Source organism: Coregonus clupeaformis, chromosome 25, assembly GCF_020615455.1.
Source record: "Coregonus clupeaformis isolate EN_2021a chromosome 25, ASM2061545v1, whole genome shotgun sequence".
In the NCBI taxonomy this organism is placed as follows: Eukaryota; Metazoa; Chordata; class Actinopteri; order Salmoniformes; family Salmonidae; genus Coregonus; species Coregonus clupeaformis.
In genome coordinates this window covers 36,197,105-36,211,103 of record NC_059216.1, presented here as the reverse complement: position 1 = coordinate 36,211,103, position 13,999 = coordinate 36,197,105, and the positions used below count along the sequence as shown (strand labels likewise).

The following is a 13,999-nucleotide window of genomic DNA, read 5'->3' as shown; positions in this document are numbered from 1 at the left end:
CGAGCAGGAGGAAACATAAACCCTCACATCCCTTGCCAACGTGGGCCACCAGTACTTGGCACTAAGACAGTGCACTGTCCGGCCGATACCCGGATGTCCAGAGGAGGGTGACGTGTGAGCCCAATAGATCAATCGATCCCGAACCTCGAGCGGAACGTACTTCCGACCCTCCGGGCACTGTGGTGGACTAGGGTCGGTGCGTAACGCCCGCTCGAGTTCAGAATCGACCTCCCACACTACCGGTGCCACCAGACACGACTCAGGCAGTATGGGAGTGGGCTCCACGGACCTCTCCTCCGTGTCATACCGCCGAGACAGCGCATCTGCCTTGCCATTCTGTGACCCAGGGATGTACGTGATCTTAAAAGTAAACCTGGTCAAGAACATACTCCATCTTGCCTGGCGAGGGTTTAGCCTCCTCGCCGCCCGGATGTACTCCAGGTTACGGTGGTCCGTCAAAATGAGGAAAGGGTGTTGAGCCCCCTCAAGCCAGTGCCTCCACACCTTTAGAGCCTGTACCACGGCTAACAGCTCCCTGTCCCCTACGTCATAGTTCCGCTCCGCCGGACTGGAGCTTCTTGGAATAAAAAGCACAGGGGCGGAGTTTAGGTGGCGCGCCAGACCGTTGTGAAAGCACGGCTCCTAAACCGGCCTCCGACGCGTCCACCTCTACCTGGAACGGCAAAGAGGGATCCGGATGCGCCAGCACCGGGGCCGAGGTAAACAGGTCCTTCAGCCTCCCAAACGCCCTGTCCGCCTCGGCCGACCACTGCAGACGCACCGGACCCCCCCTTCAACAGAGACGTGATGGGAGCTGCCACCTGTCCAAAACCCCGGATAAACCTCCTGTAGTAATTTGCAAACCCCAAAAACTGCTGCACCTCCTTCACAGTAGTTGGTGTTTGCCAATTACGCACGGCCGACACCCGGTCTACCTCCATCTTCACCCCTGACGCAGACAACTGATAACCCAAAAAGGAGACCGACTCCTGGAAAAACAGACACTTCTCTGCCTTCGCATACAGGTCGTGCTCCACCAGCCTCCGCAACACTCTTCGCACCAGGGCCACATGCTCGACACGGGTAGGCGAGTACACGAGAATGTCATCAATGTACACCACCACTCCCTGCCCCTGCATGTCCCTGAAGATCTCATCCACGAAGGATTGGAAAACTGACGGAGCGTTCATCAACCCGTATGGCATGACCAGATACTCGTAATGGCCCGAGGTGGTACTAAAGGCTGTTTTCCATTCATCACCCTCCCTGATGCGCACCAAGTTGTACGCGCTCCTGAGATCTAATTTCGTGAAGAAACGCGCCCCATGCAACGACTCAGTCATGGTCGCAATCAGCGGGAGTGGATAACTATACTTCACCGTAATCTGATTGAGACCACGGTAATCGATGCACGGACGCAAACCACCATCCTTTTTCTTCACGAAAAAGAAACTCGAGGACGCAGGGGAAGTGGAAGGCCGTATGTATCCTTGTCTCAGAGATTCGTCTATGTAAATCTCCATAGCTTTCTTCTCCTCCTGAGACAGAGGATACACATGGCTCCGTGGGAGCGCAGCTCCTGCCTGGAGGTCTATCGCACAATCCCCCTGCCTATGGGGTGGCAACCGCGTCGCCCTCGCCTTACTAAACGCAATAGCCAAATCCCCATATTCAGGTGGAACGGGCAATGCGGGTACCTGGTTTGGACTCTCCACCGAGGTAGCCCCCTACGGAAACGCCCAAACATCTACCCCCCACACTGAGCAGACCACTCCATCAGAGCCCTCTCCTGCCACGAAATCGCTGGGTTATGGGTACTCAACCAGGGCATGCCCAGCACCACCGGATACGCAGGAGAATCAATCAGGAACAGCTGAATCATCTCCTGATGATCCCCCCTGCGCACACATCCTAAGTGGCGCTGTGACCTCCTGATCAAGCCCGTACCCAACGGACGACTATCTAGGGCATGAACGGGGAAAGGAACATCAACAGGAGTAAGGGGAATCCCTAACGCTAAACAAAACTTTCTATCAATAAAATTCCCAGCCGCGCCTGAATCTACCAGCGCCTTATGCTGGGAATGAGGTGCTACCTGTGGAAAACTGACAGGTATACAAAAATGGGCAACAGTGAGCTCTGGGTGAGTGGGGCGCCTACTCACCTGGAGGGAATCCCCCAGTGCGGGACCTGTCGTCATCTCCCCCTAGGAGGCCATCCCCAGCACCTAGCCGCGGTGTGTCCTCCCCGACCACAGTTGGTGCAGTGGATGGACCCCTAGCCTGCCGACTCCTCCTTTCTCTAGCGCCAGCGCCCCGAGCTCCATAGGACACGGCTCGGAGGCGCTGGAGGGTGAAATGGACGGACCCTCCGCAGGACGTCCCGCGGGTAGCCAGCAGGTGATCCAGCCTGATGGACATGTCGACCAGCTGGTCGAAAGTGAGGCTGGTGTCCCTACAAGCAAGCTCCCGACGGACGTCCTCTCGTAGGCTACATCTGTATAAATCGATGAGGGCCCGATCATTCCACCCTGCATCTGCCGCTAGAGTACGGAATTCAAGAGCGAATTCCTGGGCACTCCTCCTCCCCTGCCGGAGGAAGACCAGACGCTCCCCGCCGCTCCCTCCGGGGATGGTCAAACACCGCCCTGAAGCGGCGGGAGAACTCGTCGTATGTAATCGTCGTGGCGTCGATCTTCCTCCACTCCGCGTTGGCCCACTCCAACGCTTTACCGGCCAGGCAGGAGATCAGGGCGGACACGCTCTCATGCCCCGAAGGGGCCGGGTGCACGGTGGCCAGGTATAACTCCACCTGGAGTAGAAATCCCTGACACCCAGCCGCGGTCCCGTCGTAGGCCCTCGGGAGAGATAGTCGGACTCCTCGAGGTTCCGGCGCTGGAATGAGCGGGCTGGCCGATGGTGCTGGCAGGGAGGGAGGTGGTGGAGGCGTACCCCAGCCTCGGATGGTGGAAATCACCTCCTGCAGGGCGGTCCCCATCTGTTGGATCTGCTCTCGTTGGTCCCGAACCTGGGCCTCCAGTCTCGTCTGAGCTGCTTCGGCTCCTGCTGATTCCATTGAGGGTGTGTAATTCTGTCAGGCGTGCGGTAGGTGTAATAGTGGAATCAAACGCAGGACTCAGAACGATATTCCCAAAGGCTTGTATTATAGGCCAAACCAAGGCAAATGGAAACTTTGCCCGGAGGCAACAATTACGCACGAAGGCGAAAAGAAACTGCGCACGAACAGGTGCGACAAAATAGTAACCGCGCACAAACAGGTGCGACAAAATAGTAACCACGCACAAACAGGTGCGGAAATACTCCAGTATAATGGAGAGAAGCTCAACCGAGCAAATACACACAACTGACGGAAATCAATTACACACAACACTAGACAAACACAACGAGAAACTTATAGGACACTAATTACGCCAAAACAGAAACAGGTGTGAAAAACAAACAGACCAAAGCAAACGAACAAGAAACAAACAGCGGTGGCAGCTAGAATTCCGGAGACGACGAACGCCGAAACCTGCCCGAACAAGGGAGAGAGGCAGCCTCGGCCGAAACCGTGACACTCAGGGACGTATGTTTCCATGGCCTCCGTTTCAGCCTGCGACAGGGGATACACATGACTCCTGGGAGGTACAGCGTCTACCCGAAGGATTATCACGCAATCCCCCTCCCGATGAGGTGGTAATTTAGTCGCTTGCATCTTGGAAAACGCGAACGCCAGATCATGGTATTTGGGGGGAATGCGCACGGAGGGAGTACCGTCTGGACTTTCCACCGTGGTCGCACCAACGGTAACACCTAGACACCTACCCGGACACTCACGCGACCACCCCGTAAGAACCCTCTGCGGCCATGAAAAATTGGGGTTGTGAAGGGCTAACCACGGAATACCTAAGACTACAGGGTAAGCAGGAGACTCAATAATCAAGAAAGTGATCTGCTCAACATGCGTCTCCTGTGTAATCATGGTGACTGGTACAGTAACCTCCTTAACCAACCCAGACCCTAATGGTTGACTATCAAGTGCTCTGATGGGGAGTGGAATGGATAGGGGAACCAATGAAATGCCTTGACGGCGTGCAAATGCCCTGTCCATAAAGTTCCCAGCTGTGCCTGAATCAACTAGCGCCTTACACTGGGAAACTACCAGGTGATCGGGAAAGGAGATAGATAAGGTACAGTGCGCCGCAAAGGGCTCTGAACAAGTTTGGTTGTTTGTTACCTGGGGTGATGCGTGAGTACCCTGCCTACCGCCTCCAGACCCATAGGAACGTTGACTGCGACGTGAGGTGGATTGTCCCTTCGTGCCACCAGAGTGGCACTGTCGCTGTCCTCCTGCGCTCTCTCGACCGGCAGCTCCCCCCAGCTCCATCTGCTCGGGGTCAGAGTCGTCCGGAGTGGGAACGGGCAGACCCCTACCAGGACGTCCTCTGGCTGCTAGCAGATTGTCCAGCCAGATGGCCATGTCCACCAGTTGGGAGAACGATAGCATGGCATCACGGCAGGCTAGCTCCCGTCGGACGTCCTCCCTTAGGTGGCACCGGAAATGGTCGATCAGGGCCCGCTCGTTCCACCCGGACCCCACTGCCAGCGTCCGGAACTCCAGCGCGTAGTCCTGTGCGGTCCTCGTCCCCTGCCTCAGATGGACCAGTCGTTTGCCCGCCTTTCGACCCTCAGGCGGGTGATCGAAAACGGCCTGAAAGAGGCGAGCAAACTCCCCGTAGTCCTCCAACGCGGCACCTCCCTCGTTCCACACCGCGTTGGCCCACTCCAGGGCTCTCCCACAAAGTCAGGAAACTAGCCTTATACCTTCTCCCGCTCCAGTGGCACCAGCCTGATGCTGGAGAAATACAGCTCTAGTTGAAGCAGAAATCCCTTACATCGCGCTGCCGTCCCATCAAACGCCGGTGGCCGGGATATCTGGATTCCTCCAGGGGCTGGGGTGTAGGTGGCTGGATCCGGTTGACCAGCTGGTCTCGATAGATCGGGTCCTCTCCTCTCCAGGCATTGTACTACCTGAAGAACCCAATCCATCGCTTCCCCCAAGCTAGCCAGCATTGAGGAATGCTCCTGGACACTTGCCACAACTCCAGGCATGCGGTCTTCTCCTGCTGACTCCATTCAGCGGGTGAGTGATTCTGTGACGAGGTGTGAATGAAGGAGTCAGGCACAGGAGGTAAAACACAGAAGTCCAGAGTTTATTCCGTTTACATAAATAAAACGCACCCCGCGTCAAAACGAAACTATCACAAGGGAAATATTCCACCATGGCAATAACAAATGGATGAGTAGCTCAACCGAGCTACTCGCTCTAACAATGAAACACTCACTCACAAAGACAAGAGGAACAGAGGGAACACTTATACAAATAGGGGAATTTAGGGAAATGAGCACCAGGTGTGTGTGATTGACAAGACCAGACATGACAAGTGGAGTGATGAGAATGGGATCGGCAGTAGCTAGTAAGCCTGTGACGACGAACGCCGAAACCTGCCCGAACAAGGAGGGGAGGCAGCCTCGGCGGAAGTCGTGACAACTGTAAAAATTATAAATGAGGATTTACAACCAAATGGGCACAAGCATTCTTGCTTTAAAGTCCAATTTAGTCTAAGAACAGGCTTGATCTGTGTCTGGAATCCAGGCATTGGTGTCACTCTCTCGACTCATTCCCATTGTGTCGGATGGTGCATACGGTACCATTGGTGTACTCCCTGTATCATAGCCAGTCCTAAAATGATTAATTTATATGTTCCCTGAAATGGAAGTCAGTGGCCCAACCCAAAGTCTGTAACAAATCCACTGTCAGTGTGCTGGACATGGGTAAAACCTGATACCATTCCTGTCTGTCCTTGGAAAGGGGTCAGATCAATACAGGAAGTCTCTCTGTTGGTGTTACCCTCCTGTTGCAAGGGCATCAGGTCATCACCACCATCCCCTGATAGGGGCCATCCCTGAATTGAGAGTCTACATTTTTAGCTTGTAACTTGAACCTTCACCTGTGGGACGTTTGCCCATAGAAATTCTAAATCCATCCTTGAATTGAGAGTCTAGTCTCTGTAGTCCCAATTCTCTCTCTACCCCTTCTACTTGGGCCCAACCTGTCCATGTTTGCAGATCCGAAGGGTGAAAAGCAGTGTAATGTTGGAACTGACAGGTCTGCAAACATCAAAGGGGTTAGGGTCAAGGGAAAGGGGTTTGGGAGCAAATTGGGACCGAATTTGAGCTTGTAACCTGCACCTTCACTTGTGTTTGTTTTGTCACTGATAGATTCAGCAGGGTGTGTGTGTGTGTGTGTGTGTGTGTGTGTGTGTGTGTGTGTGTGTGTGTGTGTGTGTGTGTGTGTAGCTCATTACCATAGTTACTGTGTTATAAAATATCTGTGTGTGGTTGTATCACTTCTGCCCATGTCTATGTCTATTTATTGTGTGTGTGTGTAGTGCTTTACCATAGTTACTCTGTTATGAGACGTGTGTGGTTGTGCCACTGCTGCCCGATAACTAACTTTCTGCTCTTTGGGAGGATGTTTTCCTGTTCGTTAAACTTGAGCTTTTTCTAATCTATGTCAAATTTGAACAGTGAGTGTGGATTTAAAGGGATACTTCGGAATTTTCTTCCCCAGAGTCAGATGAACTATTGGATACCATTTATATGTCTCTGTGTCCAGTATGAAGGAAGTTAGAGGTAGTTTTGCGAGCCTATGCTAACTAGCATTAAAGCAATGACTGGAAGTCTATGGGTATCTGCTAGCATGCTCATTGCCAAAATCTTGAAGTATCCCTTTAATTGTGAGAAACAATGAGTGCCAATAGTCCAGAACACCTGCCATTTTAGTGGACTGTATCTTCTCTTAGAGGTTAAGTGCACGATTTAGGGGACTTTGAGCGGTTCTGGACATGTTGGTGTACCAAGCACTCTGTGAACTTCGCAGGGTCCAGTGCCTTATAATGCCAGAAAGCCACATCTGTCTGATTTCCGCTACCACACTGTCAGCGGAGCTGACTTGAAGTGTCAGGTTTCACAGGTTTCTGGCCTATCCAGTCAAAGATTTCCTCTTCCTCTGAGTGAGGTTTCCTCTTCCTCCAGCAGTCATGGTTTCATCTCGCTGTGATATTTTCAGCCATATTTAGAGCTCTCAACATGACAAAATACAAAATAATTTTATAGAATTGAAACACAGAGGGACTAAATCACTTTGTGCATAAAGCTGAAGTTGTAACGAGTCTGCAGACATTCAAATGGTGTCTCTGCGTTGCTCAGAGGAGGCTTGGCAGAAAATACTCTGTCGTCAGTTAAATGAAATGGGGCCAAATTTGTTCTGTCACTAAATATTATCATATTTATTTTACAGTTATAAGAAAGGTGAAATCTTATAGTAAGTCATTTATAATTTGATTGTTCATATATTTAAAGTTCAGTTATCATTCTCCCACTTTTGTTGAATAGGAAAAATATATATGATTTTTTAAATGTTCATAATATTTGTACTATGTACTTGAGCTTATGTCCTCAAACGTGAGTACACCTCAGCAATTTATAAATAATTTTACCAGAAAGGTGAGTTCCAGACCTTTCTAGAACTATGCAGCATTACTAGTTGTTTATGGTCATCTCGTGAAAAATAATTACTTTTGGGCATGTCTATTTAGGCGGAAATCAAAATTTTGCCACAACGTTCAAGAGTTAATCATCATGACATTTTTGAGGTGGAGATGCTCTCTTAAACTATACATAGCAGAACAGTGTCTGAATTGTATAGGTCGTGAGATGTAAAGTGCAAAGTTTGGTATTTTTATTAATTCATTTTAGTGAATAAAGTATAGTCTTTGAGAAAGATGTGATGTTGACTGAACATGGGAATAATAAAGGCTATCTATAGTTGTAAAACTTTTCTCTGTGCGTGTGTGTGTGAGCGTGCATGTTTGAGTGCCAGTGTATGCCTGTGTGTTTGTGTTTGTGTTTGAAACCTTACTCTCAAACCTTTTGCTTAGGCATGTCCAGGCTTGAAGTGGGCATGTGCTAACCTGGCTCAATGTCAGTGCAAGGCAAAGCTTCCTACGCTTAGTCAATGACAATCTAGTGTGTATGGCTATACTGTATGTTTGACATCCAGCTGCATGTTTGAGTGCTTGACAGGTAAACTCAACAGTGAAGAAAAGCCTATTAATGTAGGCTACATTTACAGAAGTGACACAAGAGGCAGTTCTCTATCCTTCCTCTTTCCCTGAAATTTCCATTCATAATATTTTACCCCCTAATATTTGTTTTAAACACCTAATTGGCTACTTCCTAATAAGCTACTGCATTGCTGACATTCTTCTTCCCTCAATCACAACCACGTCTGTGTCCCAAATGGCAGTCTATATCCTATATATTGCACTACTTTTGGTCAGAGCCTTATGGGCCTTGGTCAAATGTAGTGCACCACGTAGGTAATAGGGTGCCATTTGGGATGCATTCTAAAGCTGGAAAGGGCCCCCATTCGATGACTGTACAGAAAGTACCCAGCTCTACCAGTAGGTGAGGTTACTGAGTTTCCATAGCTTGTGGCTGAAAGAAAGAGGTATTCTGTAGGTAGGTAGGTCACATCTGTAACAGATCAACATAATGGTAGTCTTCAGGTTGGTGTTGTGCATTGTGGAGACCAAAGGAGAAGTAGCTAGTTCATTAGGTCATGCAACAGAAAACGTCCAGGTACTCCTTCTCTGTTTGTCTGTTTTCTTTCGTTTGGTGCCTTATGAACACAACCCAGAACTTACAGGGAACACAACGACCTGTCACAAAAAGGAGATATCCTGTGAAGAAAGTTACCACCTTCTGTCAGGCTGTTGGGGTACTGACGGATTGAATGGTCTCATCTTGATGATGATTTACGTAATTCTCTCCCTGACAGACGTTTTTTGGTTGGCCACTGGGCTCTTCGACTGGAAGCAAGTCTAGTACGCTATGCTACAGCACCATGTGAAATTATACCCAGATTTATCCTGTAGTCTGCCCAACTGCAGGCTTGGTAATTAATTAGTGCTTCCTGAGAGTCAACATAAATTCTCTGTCACTTGCCCTTGGGAAACATTTGGCCTCAGACATTGGGACTCTGTATACCATTTACACACTGAGAGAGGCTGCCTGCCTTAGGCCGAAACAAGTTTGCGCATGGTTAATGACTAAGTATTGAAATTGAACATTCATAGACAGTGCTGTCCATGTCATATAATCCAAACATTTAGCAGAACCATTGCATAACATTAGACTAGAGCACCATGGAATCCACCCAGGCCAACAGATCCTCGCCTCATTCGGATGGATGGTGACTCTCAGGTTACCACTGATGTGTCTTTTACTGCCAGGAGAGACCAGAGAGTAGAGTGGTGTGCATGACTGGCCCAGCCCACCCCAGATGCTCTTGCGTTCAGAATGACATGACTGACTGAGCCATTGTGGTTTCCCCTTTTATGTCTGGGGATGGTGGTCTAAGGTGGATGTGATGAAACACTGCCAGTGAAGGGTTTGTGGTGGGGATGTCGCGTGTGATCACTACCCTCCCTTACAGGAACCACAGTGATAAAGCATAGAGAGAGAACCCACCCACCAGACTTCATTCTGGCCTCTCACAATCAGCATAGCACAAACACGTCGTATGCAGTTTGCTCTGAGGATTTGTGACATTTGTATGTTAAATGGCTCTATATAGAGCTCAGTTGCCCTTTCTGACTAGACATGTCTTGTGTTTCATTCATTTTCATTCATTAATACATTTGCAGGCTATAGGCAGGATATATAGGCTCCATATGAGGCTGGTGGGAGTAGCTATAGTAGGACAGGCTCATTGTAATGGCTGGAATGTAATAAATGGAACGGTATCAAACATATGGAAACCACGTTTGACTCTGTTCCATTTATTACATTCCAGCCCTTACAATGAGCCCGTCCTCCTATAGCTCCTCCCACCAGCCTCCACTGATAGGCTCACATCTCCTCTATAGATGTGAGAGAGTGGTGATTATTCTCTCTGTCTCCATACATGAGATCAGATCAATCTGTAAGCTGTAAACCGTAAGCTGTAGATCATTGAGCCTGTGAGCTCTGGCCTGAGAGTACCTGGCAGCTGCTGCTGACACTGTCTGGGAGATAGAGGAGGAGGCAGCTCTTACAGCTGACCACCCCCCCTCTCTCTCTCCCTCTCACCCCCACACACATAAATCATTGCAATACGTGTATTTACTTATTTTCTGTCATTGTAAAGCCAAGCACCAGATGTCACTGTTTCGCGTGCAAATTCAGACTTTGTCTTATCAAACTTGACTGGTTGAAGTCCAAGTGCAGAATCAGTCCAAGCCCTATAGCCCTATATCATTATTCTATGCTTGTCAGGACTACAAATTACTGTTGCTCTCAGCTAAATGGAGCAACAGAGTGAGTGGGGTTTTACAGTGGGTCCCTGGTGACCTGCAGAAACCTCTGAAGCCGAACTACACTACAGCGTGCTTCTTGCCAAAGGTATCACCATGTCCTAAGATCGCTTTAAGTGCTACATCACTCATGTAAATGACTTCTACTCTGGGGTTGATGGTATTTGTGTTTGCTCCTGGGTCTATCCCCTTCAATGCCATTTAGGTTACATCCCTATTGTAGGGCTTACCTACCGTACGGCAAACTAAATTGAATGAATCGTCTAATATATAATACTGGAAAAAACGAGACCGGCTGTAAGTGAACTGATAGCAGATACATTTTTTACATTTTTGTCATTTAGCAGACGCTCTTATCCGGAGCGACTTACAGTTAGTGAGTGCATACATTTTTCATACTTTTTTTCATACATACCCAGTAGATATTGTCATGGTTTAGAATAGTCCTGTACAGCATAAGCCTACTGATTCCCCTAAACAAAAATAGCACAATAACTCCCTCCTCTGATTTCAGGACTGGACAGCTCCTTCATACACTAGATTATGGTACAGTTTATTCAGAGAAACCGTATGAGTTTTCCGCCCACAATACCTGCAACATGCAATGCATGTACTTTTTTGTTCTATTTTTACTTTAAAAGCTTTTTCAGTCAGGACTGCCTGACTAACAGGGTCCTGTACTGTAGTACTGAAATGGTGTGACGAGAACTAGTTTAGTGTATATATAGTCTGTCAGAAAAAAGCTTTTAGAAGAATAGCTGCTGTGGTCCTGAAAGAATAAAGGCCTTTCTGTGCTGCATATGACAAGCTACCATGTACTAAACTATATTCATTCTATTGTGTTGTTTTATTCAGGAAGGTGGGGCTGTAATAGCCTGGTCCCAGATACATTTTATATACAAAAGTAGACTTTGGACACACCATTTTGCCCTAATGTCACTGAGTTTCCCCTTTGTCTTTATGCTCTCTTTTTAGTGTCTAACAACATAGTGTACTAGCTGAAGGATGAACCATATAGGCTCAATAATACACTATATATACAAAAGTATGTGGACACCCCTTCAAATGAGTGGATTCGGCTATTTCAGCCACACCCGTTGCTTACAGGTGTATACAATCGAGCACACAGCCATGAAATCTCCATAGACAAACATTGGCAGTGGAATGGCTTACTGAAGAGCTCAGTGACATTCAACGTGGCACCGTCAAAGGATGCAACCTTTCCAACAAGTCAGTTTGTCAAATTTCTGATCTGCTAGAGCTGCCCCGGTCAACTGTAAGTGCTGTTATTGTGAAGTGGAAACGTCTAGGAACAACAATGGCTCAGCTGCGAAGTGGTAGGCCACATAAGCTCACAGAACGGGACTGCAGAGTGCTGAAGCGCGTAAAAATTGGCTGTCCTCGGTTGTAACACTCACTACCGAGTTCCAAACTGCCTCTGGAAGCAACGTCAGCACCAGAACTGTTCGTCGGGAACTTCATGAAATGGGTTTCCATGACCGAGCAGCCGCACACAAGCCAAAGATCACCATGCGCAATGCCAAGCGTCGGTTAGAGGGTTGTAAAGCTCGCCGCCATTGGACTCTGGAGCAGTGGAAACGAGTCATTAATCACGCTTCACCATCTGGCAGTCCGACGGACGAATCTGGGTTTGGCGGTTGCCAGGAGAACGCTACCTGGCCCAATGCATACTGCCAACTGTAAAGTTTGGTAGATGAGGAATAATGGTCTGTGGCTGTTTTTCATGGTTTGGGCTAGGCCCCTTAGTTCCAGTGAAGGGAAATCTTAACGCCACAGCATACAATGACATTCTAGACGATTCTGTGCTTCCAACTTTGTGGCAACAGTTTGGGGAAGGCCCTTTCCTGTTGCAGCATGACAATGCCCCCGTGCACAAAGCGAGGTCCATACAGAAATGATTTGTCGAGATCGGTGTGGAAGAACTTGACTGACCTGCAAAGATCCCTGACCTCATCCCATCGAACACCTTTGGGATGAATTGGAATGCCGACTGTGAGCCAGGCCTAATCGCCCAACATTAGTGCCTGACATTAGTGACGACTCATAGGATGGACAAGTTATGGTAGTCGATTTAGACTTTTTTCCCCAAACAAAAGTGAATTGCTGCTAACTCTTTAGGATAGATTACTGTAAGTATTTTTAACATTGTTGAGGGTTTTTTAAAGAGATACTTTGGGATTTTGGCAATGAATGTCTCTGTTTTCAGTATGAAGGAAGTTAGATGTAGTTTCGCGAGCCAATGCTAACTAGCGTTAGCGCAATAACTGGAAGTCTATGGGTATCTACTAGCTTGCGAAACTACCTCATTACTTCCTTCGTACTGGACACAGAGACATAAAAATGGTATCCATTATTAAAGGGACTCAGATGTGTGTTGTCCTGTCACTGGTTTCTTGTCCAATGTTTCTCTCCACAGTCAGTCAGACAATAGGCTTATTGAGACTTCTCCAGCTATGTCATAAAGTGGGCGTCTGGGAGAGGGAGACAAGAACTGTATTCACATAAATTCAGGCAGGAGCTATCAAATACCCCTACAATTCAATCAATTCCAATGTTATTGTCCCCACATGAAAATTCATTCTGCAGGCATGAGGACTGCACAATGTACGAAGGGTAAACGAGAATTGAAGAGTTCAAGAGAACATTTGAACCTAAAATAAGAAATAATAGTCTGAACTCGAATAAAACAAGTTACAGATCAAAATAGTTAATAACTATTGCCTTCACATTGTAGAATGACAATCGTAGGCTCGTTTTGAGGTACTGTTATTCAACAGAGAGCATTCATTTACTTGATTGCCTGTGGGGGAAGCCCTAGGGGAGTCCTATGGTACTGTATCTAGTTTGGTCTCACAACAATAGCCCTGACAGTCAGAGAGCAGGTGGCTGATGCCATCTACCAGCTATGAAATCAATTATTTAGAACTGTTGTCCCATGCTGGGCTATTGTAGCATAGTCTTAATACTATTCTGGTCTTTGTGGGAGGGAAGCTAATGTAATATATATATCATTGATATAATTCAATCTTAGAAGACTTTAGTGTAATACTGTATATAATTTGATCAAACTGAACTGCTAACATTGTGCTGGCCACACATTTATTGTTATTATTAATAGTGCATAAAACACAGTACTCCTTTGTTTGAGTGTCCCACATAATTATAGTTACAGTTACAGCAGATTAGATCTAAATCTTGTATCCAGAAAACATGAAAACACACACACGCACGCACGCACGCACACACACACACACACACACACACACACACACACACACACACACACACACACACACACACACACACACACACACCCCCCCCCCCCACACACACACCCTCCCACTACACACACACACACACACACACACACACACCCACCCACACACACACACACACACACCCTGCTTGAATAGGAGATAATGCAGCCATGGCAGCCTGTGACATCACTGCCTTCCCTTGTGCTGATTGGTTGAGCAGAACTCCAGGCTGATCCCCCCCTGCGCCTGTCTCAGACGGATGCTGCTGCGGGAGGGAGGCAGGGTTACTGGGAGGCAGGGA

General features: G+C 48.1%; 1 protein-coding gene across 1 annotated transcript in view; it reads left to right on the top strand.

Moving 5' to 3' along the window:
- Nucleotides 1-13,999, top strand: part of syne1b (spectrin repeat containing, nuclear envelope 1b) — a 163,784-nt gene that overhangs the window by 6,547 nt on the left and 143,238 nt on the right. The window lies entirely within an intron of this gene.